We start from the raw sequence: 25,069 nt of genomic DNA, 5'->3' as shown, positions 1-25,069 counted from the left end.
GAATGTATATACGTTGGGTATCAGAGTGATAACGTAGCCCCTGCGTGCGATAAAACAGTCATCGTTGCCGTTATGTTATAAGCCGCTGGTACAGCGATTGACGTGCGTAAGCGATCGACTGCCGTTTATGAATTTTCATTTTGTCATTTCTCGTTCTTCGTATTCTATTGTTTGTTTTATTTCAATCGTCCAAGTATCAATATTATCATCTTTCTAGAAAGATAGATCTATCACACGGACTTGTTAGCATATTTTTCTTTACGATTTAATATACGATCAATCGCTATAAATCGCAAAGAGGACTACGAGAGTTTAAACTCTTTGACAAAAACACGACCTATCTTGTTTCTCTTATCAATAATTCACGTGACATCAAAAAAAAACTCGATCTCACTCATCTTCTTATCTTGCATCACTGTTGCTAACGAATAAACAATCTATGTGGAGATGACCCTTAGCAAGTTCGTTTTATGTGAAACTAGTTATGAAACATATCTTCGTACATTTTTGTACGTTTGCAAGAACGTTCTACATTCGTGGTTGAAAATTATTGTCAGTTATATTCTTTGTGCAGAGGAAAAAAATATATATATATATAAAATGGTCGAGTTTTTACCTAATAAATTTCGCTCGTCTATTGGCCTACCTTGTCGTAGTCGTAGTTTCGAATATGTTTGAATTTTATCGGTTTGAACGATCGTCCAGGGTCGTCATTATTTCTATTTAAACACTTGTTCGCTGCGTCACATGTCCCTTGAGTCACTCAATCGCTCGTCACGATTGACGTTAAAAATGCGGCTGGTCTCTTTTCCTTGTTGAATTTTTCCAATATATTTTTCGGCTTTTTCATTTTTACTTATTATTTTTTATTATTTTATTTGTCGTTTAGTACTTGTCGTTAGATTAGACTTTTGAGACGATCATTATAACTGACAATGAGAGGGAAAATTTTATTATCTTTTTATATTCTATTTATAAGATAATTATTTTAGAAAAATAAATTGAGATCGAATAGTACGTAGTAAGTTTCGAAACATTTGTCAAATTCCTCAATCGTCTAATTTACGAGTTCGTGATTTGATCCGAATTTTCTTTCGAAAGTTTTTTTTTTCGAAAATATCCAAATTTAACTTACATTAGAAATCGTTGGAAATTTTCTTTGATATTTGTCTATTTCGTTTATTCAGTTTAAATTTTCAGTTAGAATTATGTTAGAAAATTTGAACAAAATTAACGTTCTTGTTATTGGCCGAATTTTACGAATTTAGGTAACTTTCGAAGAGTCTTTATCTTACTCACGGTCAGAAAATGTTCTCTTATGAATATCGTATCTTATAATAATTCTTACGTAAATAAGAGGTGAGAGTGCACGATGTCGGGTCGTCCGAGAGAAATTTCTTTTATTTTTTTAAATATACGATTTTCGTCAAGCGATAAGAAACGAGACGTTAATACAAATTTGACTTTTACATTATGATGAAAACACCCCAGAAATCATTTCTCTAATTACCGCCGTAATGATCGTTTTCAGGTAAACTTTATACCTAAATATCCTCGCACAGCAAACTTTCTCCAGTCGATTAAGCAATTCTAATAACGTAAGCGTCGTTTTCTAATTGCGTTGGAATAGTAAAGAATATTTTTCGCTTTTAACGAATTATTATTTTTTTTTAATTTTTTCATGTCGTCGAGACAGAAGTTCTAGATTCGATGAATGTTCTATATTTACACATACCGACACTCACACCCACATACACAGGCGTACGCACACACACACAAAGAATCCAGGTCAGGCAAGAGCAGAAGAGTCAAAGTTCACGTAAATAAACGTATGTACGTTAAAATCATCGGCATCTTTCTATCTTTCTACATCTCTCTCTCTCTCTCTCTCTCTCTATTTTAATTTATTTAAACAAATTCGTTAGTACTTTCAAAATTTGTATTATTTCGTCATTATTTAGAATTATACCTCAATTTTTATACGAGGATTTTGAAAACGAAGAAAAGAATGTAAAAGAATTCCTTTGAATTTCTATGGAAAAATGAATGTTTGAGAAATATCGACGTGATCATTCTCGATATTATAGTCATCGATTATTTTTCGCTCCGTTTACGTTATCGCATATTTTTCTCTTGCATTGTATAAATATTGCAAATCCTGAAGAATATTTTCCTTTTTTTAAACATGGGAACCGTTATTTCCTCGAACGTAAACCACATCCGCGAGAAATAATTTAAATATTGTCCGCTCGTCGACATTCATCATTGAAAAATTCAATGCATTAATATTTAGATGAAAATATTTCTCATTTTTTTTTTCTTTTTTTTTTTTTCGATGAAAATAGAAACTTTATTCGAGAGAGAGGGAGAGACCAAAGAAATATAACGTTCATAATTTATGTGTGTACTATTTATCTCGCAATTATCGATCTCGTAATTAGCCTTATGCAGATGACGTTGTTATTATTACAGTTTCTTTATATCACCATACAGCTTCCAAAGATATCATTGAGTGTCGTTAGCCTTTATCTATCTTTTTCGCGGTATTTTCCCTGTATAGTTAGATTAACCGCAAAAGTGATATAATCTAATAATACATATACCGACATATTTGACTCTAGTTAGACGTATCATGAATCATATTCATTGACTATATCCTATTATCGACAATATGTCTGATACGTTTATTAAAGATATTCTTTTCGAAGATTTTTCTTTTCTCAGCTTATTACCGATGTCTTCTTTACATGTATTATATTGTAAAAATTTAGTCAAAGACAAGACGAGTCAAGAACATGCGTCTCTTTGCGATTAGAATTTTTGTCGAATGTAGAATGTACGATAACATGAATGATAAAATTGCAATATAATCTTTTAATATGTTATAACCTATCTTCTTCTTTTTCCTATTATTTTTTTCTTATTTCTTTTTTTAACTCTTTTGTTATGCTTTTACTTTTTAATTACATACATTTTATCTTGATTATGTTTCTTAGCGAAATCTATATACTCGAGTTTTATTTATCATTCGCGCGATACATATTACATAATATATTTATTTTTCTAAAAGATAGATTTATCTTCTACTTGCGAGATGATGTATAGCTACTCGTTCCTTTTATCTCTTCCTTTTCTATCTCTTTCTCTCTCCCACTCTCTTTTTTTTCCCTCTTCTCCACTTTTTCTCTATGAATGTTTTTATTATTTCGATTATTTTGTAAGATCGACGTTTAAAGATAGAATACATGATACAGCATTAGTGACGTTTATTTGCAACTTTCCAGAGATACGTAAATATCTAATTAAATATGTCACCACTTGATCCAAGTCCAATCGCGTTATGAATATTTTGAATTATTACTTTTTTTTTTTTGTAATCTATTTTATTCATTTTTCTACATTAACTATTTTGCTTTTGTCGGTTCAACGTACGTCAGAACTTATGTTAATCGAATTAATAAATCAAGAAGTAAACAATTCATTTTTATTTCAATAATATTTTGTAAGCGAATTAAACGACTTGTATAGTATACCGTCTATGTTTAGCCAAAAGTCATTAATCACATTTTCATCTTTTTTTTTCAGGAGAAAAAATTACTTTTTAGAATTTATTATATATTACTTCATAAAAAAAAAAGTATTAATAATATTATGTGAAAGTATTAACACATAAAGCATACTTTTCCAAAATTTGTATTTTTCCCATTACATATTTATTTGATAAGCAATAATTTAATTTAACATAAATGTTAATGAATTTTGACTGAACATAGACGATATGTGATAGAGCATGAGATTCTTGAAAATGGCGGCAACACGGTGAAAGGCGAATGGTTCGTTAGGAAGAATCAAGCTCTTCCTACCGTGTACGCTCCGCCTTCCGTTTAAAATCTGATCCAAGATAGATCATTTTTCGATTTTATAAGATCATATAATAATATTCCTCACCCATCTTCTCCTCCCCTCCTTATCGTAGAATAAACTCTATAAAGTTTGCTAAGTCTAAAAACACGCTTCTGAATGAAAATTATTTCTTCTGATCAATTCACAAATACAAACATGTTAAATCTTCAATGATCTTCATGCTCGCATTCAAGGACACATAATCATAGACGTTCCTCTACATAAATCCAAGAATCTTAAGAATATCGATAACATCATTTATCGCAATACTATCGGTTATAGAAAATAATTATTCTATATATCGAGCTCTCTGGTTACTTGAATTTTTATTTTTTTTTAAATTTTCTATTCATACCTTATATTCAGTTTGAATTCTTGGTATTCGGTATTTGATAAAATGTTTCACGTCACGAATTCGTCGTTTGCGTCATCATCGTTGTTTTTTTTTTGTTCTTTTTTTTTCTTTTTTTCTTTCCAAGAAATTACCGTTTTCTTTATTTCGAAATCGTGAGTTATATGTTTGGACCCTGTAATACCAAAGAAGAAAGGTTGATAATTATGTGTCCCTACCGCGAACATATTTTTTTTCAAGAAAAAGCGTGCTATTTTTTTTTTTTTTTTTTTTTTTTTTTTTTAAATATAACATTTTTGAATTCAAATACAAGGAAAAAATAACGTTAACATGAAAATTTAAAGTATGTATTATTTTTAAATATACGCTTATAAGTAGCTATCGTTTTACGTAACTAGAAAGAAATTATGCCTTAACCACGGTCGAAAAATTTATTTGGGTTACACTTTATAGACTCGCAAATCTAAACACCATGCTTTTTTTCTTAATGATTGAAATGTTTTCTAATTATTCGATTTTTAATGATTTACTATCTATCACTCCGCAATATTTCTTCTTTTTTCGGTTTTTTTTTGTTTCATAACAAATAAGTATAATATAAATTCTCTCTATCGAGGCTTATAATTCATACTTATCCCGAAACGAAATAAAATAAAATGTAAGTGTGCGACTTCAAAGACTCGACATCACATTTCTTACACCAATTCTGATGTCGAGCTAAATTCAATCTAATATTTGTCATACACTCTGCACTGTTGCGAAAGAACATTTTATTGAAACCTCCTTTTATGATATATTTTTAAAATTAATTAAGGAGTTGTTGCTCGGTAAAAAAAGAAATTAATAAGTGCAAAGGGTTAACTATAGCTTTTACAGAAAAAAAAGTAAATTATTTTAATTGTCATAATCTATAGTTTAAAAATTTTTGAAGCACGGTTCCTTGATATATATCTAATAAAAGAACAATTTTTCTAGAACGATTGTTCGACTTCTGTTTATTATCGAACCACTTATAATTTTGTACAATTATTTTGTAAGATCTGGGACACTTGTTCGTGCTCGTTTGCTAGCATGGACGACGGCGTTTCTTTCGAACATGTGCTGTTAGTGTATAACATTACGTCATTTCGAGTTAGTGCACCGGTGGTCGCGATTGTTTTCGAGTTTTCTGAAACGGTTCTCTCTCGGTCGGTGCATAAAAAAAAAAAAGGAAAAAAGAAACAGAAACATAAACAACACGTTGAGACATATTCCATTGGTGCAGTGTTGCTGTTGCGTTCATAGTTGAGTGTGCTTACTTCCTGTATACCGGGTGTCCTTTAGCAAAAATATTCAATATTATTTATTAATAATGAAAATCAGACAAAAGGGGACAATATGAAAGTATCGTAAAATATTAATTAATCATTGCAATTTGAATCTTTTCGATTAATTTTTTACTTTGTGCAAGTATAAGTTTTTCTCCCCCGTTGTTTCCTTTTATTTACTCCTACACTGCACCGATACGAATTGTCAAACAGTTAAAAAAGAAAAAACGCGCACCAACGACGTCACGAAATACGCGATGCTTTTTCGTTCAAGGCTATCGAACGAGCGTATTTAACGACTCACATATTCGTTCGCGTAACGTTCGAACAATTCGTAAACAATTCGTAACATCGTCCAACTTGACTTTTAAGGATTCCATCATAAGTATAAGTACATAATTACAGACATAAATATCTATACACATATACAATAAACATATATACACATGTGAGTATATATAATATTTAGTATAATAATTGCAGATGTACACAAAATTTTGGTCAAAAAAAATAATTAAATCGAAATGAAAAACGCGATTAACATTAGGAAATAAAACGTGACGCACAATTTGTACTATTGTTCACAGGACAATTATAGAAAGAACACTTGAGAAATAATTGTAAATAAACACAGGCTTTATTTTAAAACAAAAATTCTTTTCTGTTACACACGCGCGCGAATTCATTTATTACTCACTCCGTTTGACCGTAAACAATTTCGAGAGGATTGTAACGAATAGTCTCGTTGTTTCTCTCTCTCTCTTTCTCTCTCTCTCTCTCTCTCTCTCTGTTTTTTTTTCTTTTTCTTTTGTACGACTTAGGGGTAAATGCCAAAACAGAAAAGGATAGAGAGAAAGTAATTATTAGAAGGAGAAAGGTAGTTCATGGAGCGGTCCGTTGGTGTACTGAGCTGGAGGCAGCTCTCGCGGCAACTGATTTCACGAAATACCGAGTGATAATGCGCACCAATACCGTCGGCATGATATCTGGCACATGCACCGTCTTGTTCTATCTTGCTTGGTAGCCTGTTAAGCGAAATGGTATGTGCCTTTCTATCGACCGGTACACACCGATATGACTTATCTCGGGATATATAGGGTGTACCATTATAATATACGTGTGTATATAATTTCGGAGATCGAATTGTCACGTGTAAGTTAAGAACATAATACACGTTTATCTTAATGCGTTTGTCTCTTATTTGACTTTTTTTTATTAGAACATCTCAAATTATCATTTTTCATTGTGTATCGAGAGTAATAGTATTGTCAGATTGATTTATTTATTTATTATAATTTATCTTTTTTTTTTTTTTTCTAATATTAATTATTTATAAATAGATTGAAAAGATATAAACGCGCGAAGACGTTTAAAATAATGTCTCTTATTGTTAGACGTTAAGCGGGAAGTTTTGTTTGTTTTCCTTTATAACGTGTTTACATTATCAGAGTTAAAATTCTATATTATGGTACACCTCGAATAACGGAAGTCAGTAAGCCTTTGACTTTCCTTTCGTACACATCATGAAGAGTTCGGTTAATAAGTTCGTCCTTTCATCTTACGATAAACGAATCGATTTCGTTATCTTATTTCTTTTTCATTATGACAAAATGCAATGATTTAAGTGTCGCACTAATGAATATCTTTCGTGGTAGTTTTTTTTTTAACGAAAGATTCATTCGATATTATTTCAACGTATGTTGCTTATTTTAAATTTATTTAAATTTAACTTTACGATCATTAGAAAAATTCAAAATTAAAGTGCACGTACGAAGTGTTAAAGAATGTATTACGATCATCGTTCTGAGTTAATTGATACCATAACAACATTGCAGGTTCAAATCGTTAAAATCAAATCTGATCATTGCAGTAATCTATCAGTCATTAAAAATCAATTACCTTTTAGTTTCATTTTGTCTTAATTACTTTATTCTATGTATTTAATTTTATGCTTAGAAAACGATTTTTTAATGTATATATGTATATGATGTACATGTCCGTTAATATATATATATATATATACATATGCATGTATATATATGTGTGTGCGTAAGTGTGTATGTGAAAAAGCGTCATTTTTCAAGGAAGGATTCGACGGCTAAGCCTAATGAAACTCATGAATGCTGCGTCTTATCATGTAGATAAGAATCTTCGAGTTCTGACATACGACGCGGCTCCCATACCGATTCTTAAACCGTGTTTACATACGGATCGTATATTCGATTACGATTGAAATTCATTTCACGCGAGCGTTGCGTTAAAATTCAAATGAAGAAAGAAAGGGTCTTTTTTTTTATAAATGCATTGCTTTTTTTATTCTTCTCTTTTCAATTTAAAAATATATCTTTTTATTTACCTATATATATAGAGATAATTATTTTTGTTTTTTTTTTCTCTTTTGTTTTTTTTCTTTTCAAATTCGTTGCATTCGTAAAGTTTAAAATACGATTAGATTTGAGATGTAAAATTTTTGAAAGATCAAAGGATACACCACCCCTTAATCCTTTTGCAAATTATACGTAACTTTGGCATAGACAATAAAAGTATGTTTGTATATCTATATAAACATAAATATACGTAGATATATTTAAGTTGAGAGTCACTGTAAGCACACAACTAGTTCAGATAAGGTATCGCGCAGTGGTCGGTCCGCGATAGCGTTTCGCAGTGCGATCTAACGTAAAACGCATCGCATCGTGTTTACTGTTCCCTACTAACGTTCTGTCCCCATATACTTTGAGAGACAGAGAAAGAGGAACATACACACATATACACGCACACACATAAAAGTATAATGTATGTGCGTGGGCGGAATTCGAGGAGTTTCAAGCTACGGCGGTCTTAATAACTGTCAGAACCGTCTCTTAAACGCGTTCGAATGAATATCAATGCTTTTTTATTTATCTTCTTTTCAAATTTTCTTTCAATCTTTCGATCAATAAACATACCAAAATTATGACGAATAATATAATACGATCGTAATCATATGTTTGGCCAACCAATCATATACATCATCAATGACAATTATTTCATGTTATTTTTTAAATAAGAAATGAAAATATAAAACAAAGTGTTTAGTGTTGGAAGACCATGATTATACAGGGGGAAGAAGGATAGAAGAAGAATTAAAATGATAATTAAAACCTAAAGTATTAAGTGTTTTTAATTGTATATGTGATTGTAATATGGACAATATGGACCTTTCATCATCACAGACAACTGACATGGACGATGGTGAGTTGTAATAAAAATTACGTAAATTCTACGTAGCACAAATCTTCGCGATAGAGTAATCTCTTGCGGGTAGAGAGATTAGCCAAGGACGTGGAGATAAACTTCAGTATTGTTACCACCTCCACCTTGCACCAGACTCACTCTCTCTCTCTCTATCTCTCTCTATCTCTATCTCTTTCTCTCTCCTTCTCCTTTTCTTTTCTTTCAATCAGGTATAGTTTCTTTTTTTTTTCTATTCACTTTCTTTTCCTCGGTTCCTCGTTTTGTCTTTTTTCCTCTCACTCACTGACAACAACAAAAATTAACGATTAGATAGTCACATATATATATGTACATACATACCAATTAAATTCCTCAAGAATTTTCATCTAATCCAAATCGTAATCGATTTAATCGATATCGTGTTATCATGAAACCGATAGTTCATTGACATTGTAATTATCGCAATTATGATCATTTAGTACGATTATTAACAATAATAATCGTATATACAAATACATGTACGTAACAACAAATGAATAGTTGATAAGTAGCGATATCGTTAATTTATACAAATCGCGCGTTAAAGATTAGAAACATTATTCTTTAAATGTAGATTTTCTTTTTTCTTTTTATGTTTAAATAAGAAAATCTTGTTAAAGTCACACCTGGTGTATACAGTTTTTTTTTTACCGGAGGGTTGCGTGAATCGTGAGAGGGGGAGGGGGTTGACAGTGTAAGCTTTTTCCAAACTGTGCTAACATTTTCTTCGTTTTCTTTATCTCTTTCTGTCCATCTTTTTCTTATTCTCTTTCTTTCGTGGATAGACAGCTGAACAGGCAGAGAACGCGTCCATCCGTTAGTCGTAGTCATCGTAGTTGTTGGCATGAGTTCGTGGGCAGTGATAAGAGAGGGTAAAAAGAGGCGGTTATTTTCCCAGGCGGAGGTAGAACGGAAACGACTGCGTAGTCCCTTTCTCTCTCTCTTTCTTTTTTTTTTTTCTCTCTCTCTATTCCCTCTCTTTATATCTTTCTCGCTCTTTTTTTCTTTCGTATTATATGTGGTTGGCAGCCCTAGCTAGCAACTCTATACACGCTTCCACTTTATGCGGGTTTTATCGTTTATAATAATACCATGTCGTTGGCGGCCCACTTGGTTTGACGAAGACAGGGAAGGTAACGGTGAAGCTCGTGGTTTATGCTAATGAGTCTCAAACGGTGATTAGGCTCGCGTAACGTGGCACTTTTAACGCGTGTTTAGTATTGACTTGTATTTGAATATGTATATTTAAATATGAATGTTTGCACAAAATTGTTAGATTTAAATTAATGATTTATATTATATATTTTTGTTTTTTTTTTTTTCGTTTAATATTAATAATTCAATTGTTTCATTAAATGAAATAAAATATTCAATTATTTCGTATTGATCGATAAATATGTATATTTGAAATATTTAATTATCGCATATTTTGAAATGGGTCCTTTGTAAAAAATTTGTTCTTCCAAATTTCTTTCTTCTTCAGTCTATTGTTTTATGGTTGAAAGATAAAAGACAAGCATAAAATGAGCCACGCCTTCGAAAATAAGGGACAGTTTGTGGGAGGAGTCATATTCCGAGGAAGTGCCGCACGCCATGGGAAAGGTACGGCGCCATGATTGATTAGATGCGAACGATTAGGGAAAAAACTATGTTGTTAGAAGTATACTACTCGAGCAGTCCTTCTCGAGGAGTATCTTTCAAGAGATAAGAAAAGGGTTGTAAGTTTGAAAACTAAAGTGTTGTTTTTATTTTATTTAGGAATATTCATATTTTTCTTTTTCGATAATTTCCTTAATGATCTTTTCCGGTAATCGTAATTAAGAGATCGTATTTTTTTCTTCTTTTTTTTTATTTATTTTTTTTTTTGAAGGACTTCTATTGTTTGTTGAACATATTTTTGTATTTTAGAATAATATGGATATGTGTAAGTTGTAAGTAAGTGTTGTGTGTGTTTATGTTAAAGAGAAAGAGAGAGAAAGAGAAAAAGGGAAAAAGAGTAGATCGTGTCCCCGAGGAATCAGAGCCGCCCCGGAAAACGCCCCCAATACTTGTACGGTTATCTACGTGTGTCAGACGTGTATGGCTTGTCAAAACACATTAGAAATCGTTCTCCGTGTTCTTCTCATTCACTCTAGCAAACCGTTCGTTCTTTTACTCTTTAAGGATGTCGATGCATTTCACGATAATATCGATACAACCATAAACGTCTACTTCTCGAGTGCACGCTCTTGTTAGTCGAATTTACGAGCTATGAAATTTCTAGATAATTTATTTACTTCTCTTTTACTTCCCTAGATTTGAGAACTTTTTTCACTTGAATAATGGAAGATCAATTTTATTATATATCAAAAAGTGTATTGCTAAATTTTGATTATTTTTATTGAGTTCGAGTTATTAGAAATAAATGATATACTCGTGATTTCAATTAATTTATATTAGTTTCGAAAGGAGAGAGGGAAGATCGAAGAAAGATGAGAATCACTGAGGGTAAATCGAGACAGGAGTAACTAACTGCCATGCGATATTTTATGGGTTCCATAAAGAAACATTCGTTATGTTCCGCGTGTTAGAACGAGGTGATCGATTTTGTGGAACGATTAATAATAAGGAGAACGTTGATCGTTTCGATATCGAACTCAAAGGAAAATCAAATTGTCTTTTTTTTTTTTCTCTACTTTTTCTTTTCTTTATGTAACGATAGTATCCTATATAATTAAACTTTAGTGAAATAATATTTTTAATAATTAATAATAATATTTCTTTCATTAATTTACTAAATATTTATAAAAAAAAAATCACACATTTAGTAAAAAAGATATTTTATTCTTGTAAAAAATGAGAAAATAGCCAGATTTAAAATGTAATCTGTGTACGATTAATTAGAGCCATCTGTGTACAATGAAACAAATATTGTGCTTGCAATTTGATGATTTTTTAATTGAATTTTAATTAGCATAGCAAATGTTTGTTATAATTGATTATATTTTTGGTCGAATGTGAAAACTTGTAATATTTTTTTGTTTTTTTTTGTCTCTACTGACTTAAGGAAAAAAAAAACAAAAATATTTCTTCGCACACAACGACGAACGAAATATTTACGACCCACAATATAGCATTCATAATTCGACGTAAAAAAACATTGTCATAAAATAATAGTGCGACAAATATTTGTCGTTACCCTCTTGAGAGCTGTCTGACGACTGATTGTGAATGTGGTGGTGATGATGATGGTTGGTCGGATGGTCGGTTGACTGGATGGTCGTGGTAAGCTCTTGGGTTTTGGACTTCTATTACTTTTACTCAGATATACTTACAGATGGACAGGAAAAAAAGAAAAAGAAATGAAGAAAGAGAAACCCAGGTTGTATGTCATCAACAGATTCTATAGGTTGGGAAGATTTGCTTTGTTTCAACTAATCCCGTTGGGATTTCCTAGAAAAAATGCACAGTTTGTGGTTAGGAAAGATGAACGACTAGTCCCTATGTAAAATTAACCATATTACCGGAAAAAGTATAAAATGTCGGTGACGTCTTCTTAGATATTACGATATATTCATCTTCTTTCTATCTTTATTCCGGGAAAAGAAAAAAAACAAAAACCGAATAAGTAAATGTATCAGAACTTGTTAATTATTTTGATCAAAACTCACTGATCATTTTTTAATCGACCATAGTGACTTATACAATATATTAAGTTATTTTCTTTTTTATTTCCTACCTGCACGCTCAGATCGTTATCATTGTTTATTTTATTTAATCGATCGCGAGAAAGCTCAGGGAGAATGAAATTGTCTTCTAATAAAATTTCACCGAGCTTGTTTTCTTATCTTGCAGTCTTTTGATTGGAAGGAAGGCTCGTTTTGTTCGTCTGGAGGACAACGACACCGTGTTACGATAATGACCAGAGAGACTAATTGTTATGGTTTCGACGACTTGACCACCCCCTCCCTCCCACTTTCCTCCTCTCACTCCCCTTTTTTTTGCTTTCCCACCTCGCCGAGAAATAACGTTCCGTGAATACTGGACAAAACTTGTTTAACGAGATTCATGTATACTTAAACAAATTTCAAAAATGAGAACGATAAATGATTTCCGTTTGTGAATATGTGCTTTGTATTTTTTCTAACAACATTTTTTTTCGCGCGATGCAATAATTAAACAATTTTCGTTTTCTCAAAAGAACAAAAATGATTTCGAAATCGATTGATTTTTTATATAAAACAACAGAAAGATTTATTATTATATTTATTAATTTATCTTTTCTTTTATTATATATATATATATGTAGATTTATTATTTATGCTTTAGAAACAATTCATTTGTTTAATCGATCACGTTTCTTCCGATTGTTTCTCTTTCTCTTTCGTTTAAAAAATTTTGTTCTTAACAAACGTAGATTTTGTTATCGCCCTGGGCCAGGAGTCCGGCAGCAAAACCGGATGTCCGCCCGCGCAGGATGTGACGTCAGACGTGTTGCCAACAAGGCTAGCACGTAAAACCTACCCGCCTGCCTGCGCACTGCAAACATTTTTCCTCTATGTACGCCTCTCTTTATTCCATTTCGTTTCTTTCTTTTCTTTTTATTATTCCTCAAACATGACATTATTAATATTCATTGTCTTTTTTTTCTTTTTTATTTTAATTTGGATTAAACATATTATTCAAAATGAAACATTGCATACGCATGCACAAAAAGCTTCAAAATGATTTAAAACATTGATTATTATTTTTTTTAATTTCGACGGCTTATTATTTTCAAATTATAGGAAAGTTGTTAGGCTTGTAATTTTAGAATATAAAAAAAAAAAGAATATTTGAAAATATTCTTTACGAAAATGGGCAATGGATTTATTCTGAAAATCATTTAAGGACTTTTTACTTACCTAAGAACTTTTGGCCTATCTAGGAACGTGTTTTTTTTTTTAAATACATAAAATACATATTTACATAGATATATAAGTTTTATTTGTATTATTGATTTGAAAAAAAAATGGAAGTAACACTTTCAGTACTTCTCGGTTTCTTCTGGAGAAGATTTTGAAAGGACCTCATCTCTAGTGGAAAAGGTGTTAAGCCTTTCTAGTATACAAACACGAGAAATTTTATTTAAAGGAAATCAGAAAGGTATATCGAGGGTGATTCTGGAAATTGGGATATATTACTGTTTTTTTTTTTTAAGTAAAAGTAGAAAAAATGATAGAGGAAAAAATCATACGGCATAATACATTTTAACTTTTTATGATCTTATTTTTTGCGTGGATGCAACAACGTACCTGCCAGGTGCAATTGCACTTTTTTTTTAATGCAATTAAATTTTTTTGTAGTTCAAATATTCTATATCTCGTTAAGTATTTACTTTTCGATATGACTTTGGGTTAATATTTTTATACACAGAATAATCAAAGGTAAAAATGATTGGTTAAAAATGAAAAAATTAGATTGTTCCTAAAATCACCCTCTATAGAATACTTACAAAGAAGGATCGGTCAAAAGTATACAAATAGGAAGAGGACTCGCTCTGATTTTTTCCTTCTCAGAATTTAAAGGGATTATTATTTGTTTGGAGTGCCCCGTCGTGTAGTTTTTGGTGGCGTTTCGACACGAAGTCAACGTCAAAAAGCCACTGAAATAACAGGGACATTTTGATGAGATGAAAAGTCAAATTTCTTTTAAAGGAAATCTCGTGAATCGTGTTGACGGAACTGAACAATAATTGTTTGCGGTTTTTGTTTATATATTTACATTTTTTTTCGTTAGTATGATTATAAAGAAAATAACGATTCGTTTGGAATTAATTGCTAAAAAGATTGATCCGTTTATTTTGTTCTCTTTAAGTAAAAGTTAAATTTAATCACCAACGCATCCCACGATAATGTAATTATTAATCCACGTTTGATTAAACATACGTGTCATTACGATGTTTCTTACAAGATTATGTTAGTAATAGAATAATAATAACTGATTCATTAAACTCTTTATCGCTATATAGGAAATGCTTTCATTAGTTTATAAAAAAGAACACGTTTACACGAATAAATCAGAAGAATGATTTTCATCACGGTCATGAACGTTTCTTATGATTTATGATCAATATTCCAAAGTGCAGGAAAAATCATATAGATCATTCCGGTATTACCCTTTCCCTTTCTTTTCTTTTTTTTTTCATCGCTCCTCTTTTTTTTCTTCGGATATAGTTCTTGTGACATTTAATGGGAACGTAGAGGAAACGTAAATTTATGTGAAATATTGTAATAAGCAGGGATAGTGACTAATAAGGAGTTACGTTTCAACGATCCAGCTGTGCCGAATTGTTGAATTGTCGAAATCTCAAGAGTCTTCTACGAGTTAATATACCCATTATGCTGTACACGTGAATATTTATTAGCTTTACGTACCGTTCACGACCTTAGACCCACCGACGACTGATTTACTGCTCAACTTTTTCGAAATATAACCGAGCCTCTCTCTTCTCTCTCTCTTTTTTTTTTCATTTCTACTTATTTTTTTTTTTTACTCTTTCATCTACGAGTCGAAATGAAGTTACGCACGACTAAGAAAATGGATCGATATATAGATGGAACTTCGTGGTTGCTTAGGAATAAGAGATCAAACTCTAATTTACTTTCTTTCTTTTTCTATATATATATTTCTTCGTTTTTGGAAAGGTTGAGTTCGGTAATTCTTCACGTCAAAATTCGAAATCGAGGAATTTACAATTATTGGTGTGGTCCCATAGAAAATTGGAACAAGAGGATCGTATTTCAAGATCGATTAACTTTATCGAGAACAAAATTAGAGAGAGGAAAATATAGATAGGAATTATTTAATATTATTTATCAACGCGTAATATCGGAATACACAATTTTTTCCTTTTATTATATTTAATTCATATAATTTTCACATTTACGAAACTCTCGAAAATATTGACTTCGATCGAGCTAACGGGAAAAACAAAAAATAAAAACTAAACTGTAAATAAATGTCTAGAGTTAGTAATAATAAACGGATAATGCGAAATAAGTGTTAAGTATGAAGATGGATTCTTCTTTAAAGTGGTGTTATTAAGAGGCACCTAAAGGGGACCTAAGGGGCCTTTAACATTTCGTCACAGTCATTGACGAAGTGTCGGTAGATTAGGAGCGTGCAAAGAGCGAATCATTGTCGGCATTTTTCAAAGTTTACCGAAGGCACGCGCACAAACGATGCGCCACAGGGGTGGTTGAGATACCAGAGGGTTGGGGGTAAGACGGGACAAAAAAAAGGGACGATATAAGAGTCGGACGATTTACCAGAGACACATAAGAAAACGCCTACTTTTGAGACGAAACTTGTAATCGTTGGTGATATGATTTGGTCTGGTTTGGAAAATTAATTAGTTTGAAAGATTATTGTAAAAGGGAGTGTTTAGATTTAAAATAAAAAATAAAGAAAAAAATAGAAATTTTTACCCATATCCCCAGTCTGAATATTTTTAAATGCAATATTAAAGATATATACAAATATTTTTATATATAATATGTATATATTTTTTAATAGGATTTTTTAACAAAATATTTGATGCAATAATTGATAAAAAAAAATAAAAACTCTTGCGGCTAATTATTTTTCTTTCATTTTCTTAGTTTATAGAAAATTTGTCGAACAATCATCTGTCTCTTTCTCACTCTCCCCCCTCTTTTTTTGATTTATTTTTCTTCAATAATTTTTGTTATTATTTAGTAAGTTTAGTGAAAAGTACCTGAATGTATCTGACCTGCTTCGGATGACGACAGCTCGTTAATAATTTTACGATAGGATACAACGAGGTGGCGCTTAAATTGCAGAGAAAAAATTTGAGAGAAGAAAAAAAAAGAGTCCATAAATGTATATGTATAGGTATATGTAGGGTATATTCTTTTCTCAGATGTCCTGCACACACACACACACACACATGCGATTTATCCTCTTCTCGTTTAATGCCACGCTGTCTGTGTTTGGTAGTTTCGCGGTTTGAGACGGGTGAACTGTGTCAAAGAGAACTAGAAAAAGAAATTAAGAAAGAATGAAAGAAAGAGAAAAAATAAAGGAGAACCAAAAGGAACCTTTCTACGTGTCTATAAGCGCTTTCACAGCAGGGATTCTTGAAAAAAACGATTAGTCTTTTTGAGTTTATTTTAATATTTTTCGAAACACAAGTCAAGATGTTACTTCTCAGGAATGATCAGTGCAATTTATAATTTAATTTCGAAAGAAATAATATTATATTAATGCCGAAAATATATATATATATATATATATAGAGACAGGAACAAATATATATTTCGATATTTTCCAGATAAAAAGTAGGGACGTAGTTTTCTTAGGAAATCTAAAAAGAAAAGGAATCCCCTTTGTCGATATTTTCTTGTAAAATTTGAGGTTTGTAAAGGAAGAAAAGTAAATAAAGGAGGAAAGGAGGAGGAAGGACGAAAGGTAGGAAGCGAGAATATAATCGAGAAAAAACTATCTACAAAGAGGAAGAAATGGCAAATATCCTTGGCACGTTCGGGGTATTGGTGTGACGCTTCCGGTTTGGTTTATGACACTCTCTTTCTCACCTGGTCGGCATTGTTTCTTTCACCAAAGCGTCGTTAATGACCCAACCGCATATTCGCTCTCTCACTCTTTCCCCTCTCTTTCTCTATTTCTCTCACTTTTTTTCTTTCTTCTTTTTTCTCGAGCCGCTTTTAATATTTACTTTCCTTCCTCGGAATATATCCTCTACACGTAGGATCGTACCTATAAAGACCTGGACCACACTTTGTATGTATATATATAGGTATATATAAATTTTTGTCTTTTCTTTTCTTTCTCTATTATCTTCCATTATTCTGTCACAAATCTCTACACTTTTTTATTACTGTTGTGCCTATATATCCCGCAACACCCTAAAATTGTAGAGTGTCATATTAAATACAATGATATCTTTTATTCGTGTTACACCATAAATGAATCCCTTCTTTTCTTTTCTTTTTTTTTTTTTCTTAATATCAGCACAAATTGCGACGATAATGAGATAATAATTTAGAATTAATTACGCGATAAAAATAGGAAGGAAACTCTATTTATAGTTCATTTATTATTTCTCATTTATTTATTAATTTGTGTTTTTTGTTTTTTTTATTAGAATATAATAATTTGATAATATATCTATCGTTAGTACAATCAAACGACAAGTCAAAATAATCAAATTTGGTTGGCAATAATTAGCGTAGAGATTGAATAGAACGTTTTCTGTAAATCATAAACATAATAGTTGGTTTATAATAAAAGACGAGAAGATAAAAGAGAGTAGAGTCTTTCTGAGATAAATGAGGGTTACTGACCCCCTTGCATTCTCTTATGTCTTTTTCTCTTTCTTTCTTTCTGTTTCTTTTATATGCATACATATTATACAGTACAGTTCAACATAAACGTTTCATCTCGCTCACTCTTTTCCATGTTCTTTTCTTGCACGTTGCCAGTTTCTCTTTCTCTTTTTCTTTCTCTTTCGTAAACTGTTAATTCCGTGAGGCGAGTATCTGCTGATCGATATATTATTTCTTCATTTAAAACTCTTTCTTTTTTTAACACTGAACTGTATATATATAAACATATAATACATCATGAAGAGTCACACTCGTTCAATGTCGACGTCGATTAATCATTCATAGTTGCATGCACTCGGTGATTTCTCAGCAAGCAAGTATTTTATTCCGATACTTAGAAAAGATCTATTTCTTTTCTAGTAAAAAGTATTGAGAACAGAAAGATCGATAGAGATAAACGACGATCTTCGATCTCTAACGTTTTTTTATTTCCATTCTTCGTTTATAAAAAGAAAGGAAAGAAGCTACAGGTGGACGTTTGGTTACTGTTCAAAAAACCACGACAAAATGAAGAAAAAAAAGAGTGAGAAAGAGAGATTGATAAAAAAAGGAAAATGATATGTTTGCCTTTACGCATGTATTTTCTTTTATTACCTATTAACTTCATAATTTACTGCCTTCTTAGTTTCACCCTAGATCAGGTTCAGATTTTCTAAGACTCTTAATAATCTCGAATTATCTTTCTATTTCAAAATGTCCTTTTATTTTATACTATTAAATAAATATTTAACTAGATGTTTTATAAATAATTCGTTTGACGTTGCTTCCCTTTTTTTTTATTTGTTAAATAATCGTTTGGTATGAAAATTGTTGTTTTTATAATACAATTTAAAAAAGAAAAAAATACGAAAATATATACGTTCAAGGAATAATTTATTCGAGGTTGTGGGTTTTTATTAGAATCATTGTTTCGAATGAAAATTGTTGGATTTTTAAGTTAACTTCTACATATATTCTTGTGTCTCTTTTTCTCTCTCATTTTTCTCTCTTTTTATTTTTAAATTATAAATATCACGATAAGATGTATCTGATCTATGTATCGAAATATGTTCGACTTATAGTCGATATATTTGTTAAAAGAGAGAGGAGAGGAAAGGAGAAAGAAAGTCGAACGAAGGGGAAAGAAACTGTACCGTTCAAAGGTCGAGATTAGATCAGCATGGTCGACAGCATATGTCTGTCCTTCGTCTTTCTTTCTTCTTTTCTTCTTCTTCTTCTTCTTCTTTTTCTTCTTATTTTTCATTTTATTTGATATTTTTCTTCGTTTTCTTCTTCATCACTGTGTTGTCGTCTTCGTCTTCGCTCTCGGTGAAATTTCCACTGATTCTCTTATTTTCATCTTTTTTCATTTCTCCGTTCTCTTTGTTGTTCCTTCGAAACATCGCAAAGAGCTATATCATTGTTCGATAAAAACATTTCCAATTGTTTAATTAGGATCGTTAATTAGATTATTTACAATCGACACTTAAATTCAACGAGTTTAATCAAGTTCAAAAGATATACTCGTTAATACGATTATAGATTTGTATTTTAATAATAGTATTTATATTTCGTTCGAATTAATTGCATAATCATTAATATAATTATTAATATTGTTATCATACTTTTGTGTATTTATTAAAAGCAATTTTTTGTTTCGATTTCTTATTTTTTCTTTTCGTTCTTTCATCCTTTCAAATTCTCATATTCTAACCTTTTTCATTCTATAGTATTTCGCACGTGCGGATGTGAGAAACACGTTTCATAGTCGCGTGCCATTTCGTATCAGCTTATCACGGTTATCAAGATATTATTATCATATTGGAATAACTCCAGTATGACCTCACAATGAGAAAAAATTCATCAGTTGGTTCATCTTTTACAGAAAAATGAATTTCTATATATATATATATATATATATATACATTACTATTTATTTTTTATATTTATAATATATTTTTTTTTAATTTAATTTATATTTAGGTTCAAATTAAACGTTTATATATATATATATATATGTATATAAAATAAAAATTTATTGAGCATTCTTAATAAACACGTCTTCGATCGTTTGCTTGATTAGAACAAAAATAATATTGTCTCAGGACAAGGGCGATAATATTTTGTGTCAAAAAATAGAAGAACCAGACAGTTTCTGATCTTTTGCATTTTGGGATGCACGTGACCCACGAAGGTCGAGAAATAGTGACGTTGTATTCCGAAAAAGCAGAAATGTAAGCACTATGGTTTCGTATGTACACCCTCACTCTTTCTTTTTCAAGGGGTGTTTGTACATTTTATGACGGTAACACAGACTATCCCACAAACATCTTTGAGCTCGTGCCCTTCTTTCTCTACATCGAAGGAACCGTCCACATGGCAAACAAGAGTTCTCCCTTTCAAATTTCCTTCTTTTTTTACTTTTTTCCTTCTAAATCCCTCTCTCATCGGTTGGTTTTTCTTTTTTTGTTTTCTCTCTTTTTTCTCTTTTATTCTATGCATTCTTTCGCATTTTTTTCTTTGTTCTTTTGTAAAAAAAAAAAAAATTATAATTATTAAATATCTGTGCATCAATATAATTATTGAAATTTTAGAATCGATGATTAACTGATTAAAAATTTAAATAAAAAGTAATAGTTTGATTAATCTAATAAATTGAACAGATTCTATTTTAAGAAAGATAGGAAAGATGAATGAGCATATCTCAAAGATCAGCAAATCGTGTCTGAGAAAATCAAAACTTATTAAACTGGCAACAGTTGGAGAAGTAACAGATTAGGTGGTATCTTGCGCGTGGTATGAATGGGCCGACTCGTGATTATACTATCTTCTATTACTACTCGCTTGGTCGAGCTATCATAGCCATTCCTCTTGTAGTAGACCAGCAATCGTAACATTCGTACACACCGCGACAACGTTATTGCGTTTACACGCAAACTGATTGCGGTAGTAGCATCTCCTGTTAAGAGTCAGTTAGCTAATCTTCACGCTAGCTTAATATAAATACGTTAATGATTAGTTTAAAAGATAATTACAATCAAACGATGACAAGTCATTATGAGTTTACATTGCAATCATTTCTTCAGCTCTGTTAATGTAGTTTTTGATTCCAATTTCATTCGAAATAGGCTAATGACGTATTTCAGGGACGTAATAAAATATTTTATGTAACTGTGTTAGTGATGGTTTCTTTTTTTTGGTTGAAATATATTTTGGGTGATTATTAAATTTTATTAAAAAAAAAAAAGATAAAAGTATTGAAAGGTGCGTGCGTATTTTTGTCGGGTATTTTCGTATCGTGTTACCGTTCTCTATCAATGTGAACGGATGAAAGTTACATCGTATCAAAATACGATACGAAAATACGCTAATAAACCAATCGGTCACTTGTCGGTTTTTAGTCGTCGCGTAATACTTTTAAATATTTTCAAAAATATATATAAAATTGATCAACTTTGCACTGGTGATCAATTTTTTTTCTTTTTTACCCCTCCCCCGTTCTCTTAAGTGTAATCTTTGTTATTTGTACAGTGGGACATTCGACAGGTTGAGTTAGTAGTTACGAAAAGCATATGGATGCTATTCCCAATTAAGTAACATCATTTTCAAATATTTTGATCTGGGTTACTACAGCAAATTATGAAATACTTCTGCTAATGATTTTTTTATTGTTACGCGGCAAGTCACATGACTTTCGATAATTATCTCAGATAAAGAATTATTCCTCATTAGCATTTTTGTTTTGAAGAATAGGTTTTAACAGTGACGAAATATAGGTAAACAAATGACTAACTGCCTTTCTATTTCTGGCATACATTTAATCCTAATGGTCACAGAAGCAAATAAAGAGTCATCTAAATCTCAAGCAATAAATATTTCTCTAATGCTTTCCCTAAATAACATTCTATACAATGCTATTGAATAAATGCTAATAGCTTTTTAAACATTTTTGGAAACTACATAATGCTCAGATATATAGAAAGTAAATATAATATTAAAGGAAAGTATTATAATACTATTGTTGACCGTGAAATGTTAGCGTGTTTATCAAAATTCTGAATTGAACTATGCCACAAATTATTAGAAAATTGAGATAAGCGAAAATAAGCAAACAAACGCTGTTCTTAAGATATTATTTTCATCAGATTACTATACTTCTCTTTGTCTTCGATTCTTTCTTTCTTATTGTTACAACTGTTTTGTGAGAACACCTGGTCCTCTTATCAGAATAGAAAAGGTAGAAAGGTAGGTAACTACAATGCTTTTCCCTGTTCACGTTAGTACAACTACTGTGTCCTGTCTAGTTCCTTATTGTTTCACTCATAAACAAATTTTATTTCGCTTTTTATTTAATTTAAGATAAACATTATAGTGGAAAAGAGAAAACATTTTTGTGTATTAAAAATATATAAATAATTAAAAAGAATATTTATATATATTATATTTGTGTGAATAAAAAATTTTTCTTCATATAATTTAAAATTTGATGATAAGTCGTATAGTGGATGATGATGATCGAGACATTTTTTAACGTGGACCGAGAATTAGGGGAGAGGACGAGAGGTCGAGATAAAGAAGCTATTCAATCTCTGAAAATCTCGTCGTAAACGGCATCGATCCATACCGCGCGTCTTGTTCGTGCCTCTATATACATATATATATATATAAATATATTGCGGATAACAGAGAGTGTTTTTGTGGGGGCCTTAAAGAGATAACGGCAACCTCTGCCCTCGATATACAAAACTTCTTCCGCTCGTTCAGTAACTTTAAAACTCGTTCTTTGCTACCGTTTCGTACCATCACCTTTTTTTCTCCTATTTATCTTGGCAAGAAAAGAAAAATAGAAAAAATTAATTTATATATTACAAATATATTTAATTATTGTTTATCGATCGTAATAATAATCATAAATTAATAATATGAAGGTATATATGAAATAGATTAAAAAGTTGTTATAATAGAAATAATTCAATTAGAAATAAAGATTGGTAAATAATAAAATTGAAATAAACCATTTGAATATTCTATTTATTTAGTGTTGGGTAAAATCATATTGCAACAATTTTTGAACAAAAATAATTATTATATTTTATGACGGTTTTCAAGTGAAATCCAAATAATTCTGGATTAACTAGCAGGATCTTATAAAAAGAAGTTTTATCGTTCTGGGGATTAGTAATAAAAGAAGATGAACATTTTCAAAGTTGAATTATTTTCAACAATTTTTTAATTATTTATTCGATATCTCTTTCTCTTCTTTTTTTAACTTATTATTAAATTTCGTTGCAGTCGTGTCACAGTTGCAAGACACGTTTATCATATTAATTAATTGTTATTCATTTGGTTTTGCAAAAATCTTCAACTCATACGAGGAGAAAAGCCTTATACATATAATTGTATTGTGAATACTTATTTACATCGGAATTCATAAATAGTAATTAAATAATATCATTTGTTTTCTACGTTTGAAATTCATTTATATGATAGCAATTATGGTTCATGAAACTTTGATTCAAAATTAATTAGCATTGTTGATCGGTAAAATTATCGATGAATATTCGAAATTTCTCAAGATAGGTACTTATTATTTAGTAATTATTTTCTCAAAAGATAATATGAAAGAAGCAGTTTATTAAAAAGCATTTATTTATAGACAATTGATTGTCCAAAATGAAAATTTCATAAAATTAGCCACTATAATCATGCTATTCTGTAGAATAATCGCTGTTGCGTTTATTTCTCCTAATGCTTTCTTTACAATAATGAGAAAGAAAAAGAGAAAGAGAAAATATGATCATTCTCAGAGAATGAGAGGAAAAGATCAGTCTCAGTGGATGCGCAAGTGTTCGTAGTTGATGCGTATATTTTCTTCATCGAATGATTAATCGGGGTCGCGGCTCGGCATCTTCTTGTCGGTTTTAAACCAACAATGGACTCTCCATGAAGATAAAGAACCAATGTAAATTTCACTGTTTGGGTTACGAAGTTTTCTTAATAACATAATACATATATATACTACATTTTGTATTCAATTTAATATTTCATCTATATATTTAGATATTTAATACGTGTAGGTATAGGTAATTTGTGATAGACAAATATAAACATTTGTATAAATAAATTTGTAATTTTTTCAAATAAATGATCCTCGTAAATAAAGTAAATATGTAAAATGAACAATTATAGAATAATTTTGTATGCATGGTAAATCGATAACATTATTTTCTCTTATAAATTTTGTTTCACGTTAAATATAAATAACTTATATTATTATATAAATACATACATAAATACATAGATATTTAAATTAATGGCTCTGTAAAAAAAACACGCTCGCATTATCCAATGGTATGATTCGTACTTGGATCTTTTACTAAAAAATATGTTTTTTAATATAATTCGTCTGAAACCACCGTATGGGTGGAGATAATCTCACCGAGCCTGACCTCTCCAATTCGATTAGGTAATATCAATAAGGTCGATTCAATGTTAAACGATCGAAACATCGATACAACACGTAACTATCAATTTCATTTGAATATAATAATTTATTAAAAAAATTAATAATAAGAAGCAAAAAATCATTCTCGTTCCATCAATGTCAAATAATTATGAAAGAAAATAAAAATTAATTATATGAGTTATTTTATTTCAAAAATTATCTCTTGTTATACGAGATTTTCAAGTCATTCGATTGAGAAAGAGTGCAATTCGACATTAGGATCATTGACGTGGCCTATGCTCGGTGGTCCTGCCATAACTTGACCCTTGATGATTAAAAATAATATTTTTATCAACGAGAAGAGAGAGAAAACAAAAAAAGAGAGAGAAAGAGAATCGTTTGCTAAACGTTCGTTCGTGTTCATATTACATTTTACTTCTCC

The 25,069-nt window shown here is 30.7% G+C and overlaps 1 protein-coding gene across 2 annotated transcripts in view; it reads left to right on the top strand.

The window, feature by feature from the left end:
• Positions 1–25,069, top strand: part of LOC106793659 (box A-binding factor-like) — a 51,399-nt gene that overhangs the window by 596 nt on the left and 25,734 nt on the right. The gene's annotated exons all lie outside the window — the stretch shown is intronic.

Source organism: Polistes canadensis, unplaced genomic scaffold (assembly GCF_001313835.1).
Source record: "Polistes canadensis isolate GaletaPanama2010 unplaced genomic scaffold, ASM131383v1 scaffold_16, whole genome shotgun sequence".
Classification (NCBI taxonomy): Eukaryota; Metazoa; Arthropoda; class Insecta; order Hymenoptera; family Vespidae; genus Polistes; species Polistes canadensis.
This window is presented reverse-complemented; position numbering and strand designations above follow the sequence as displayed.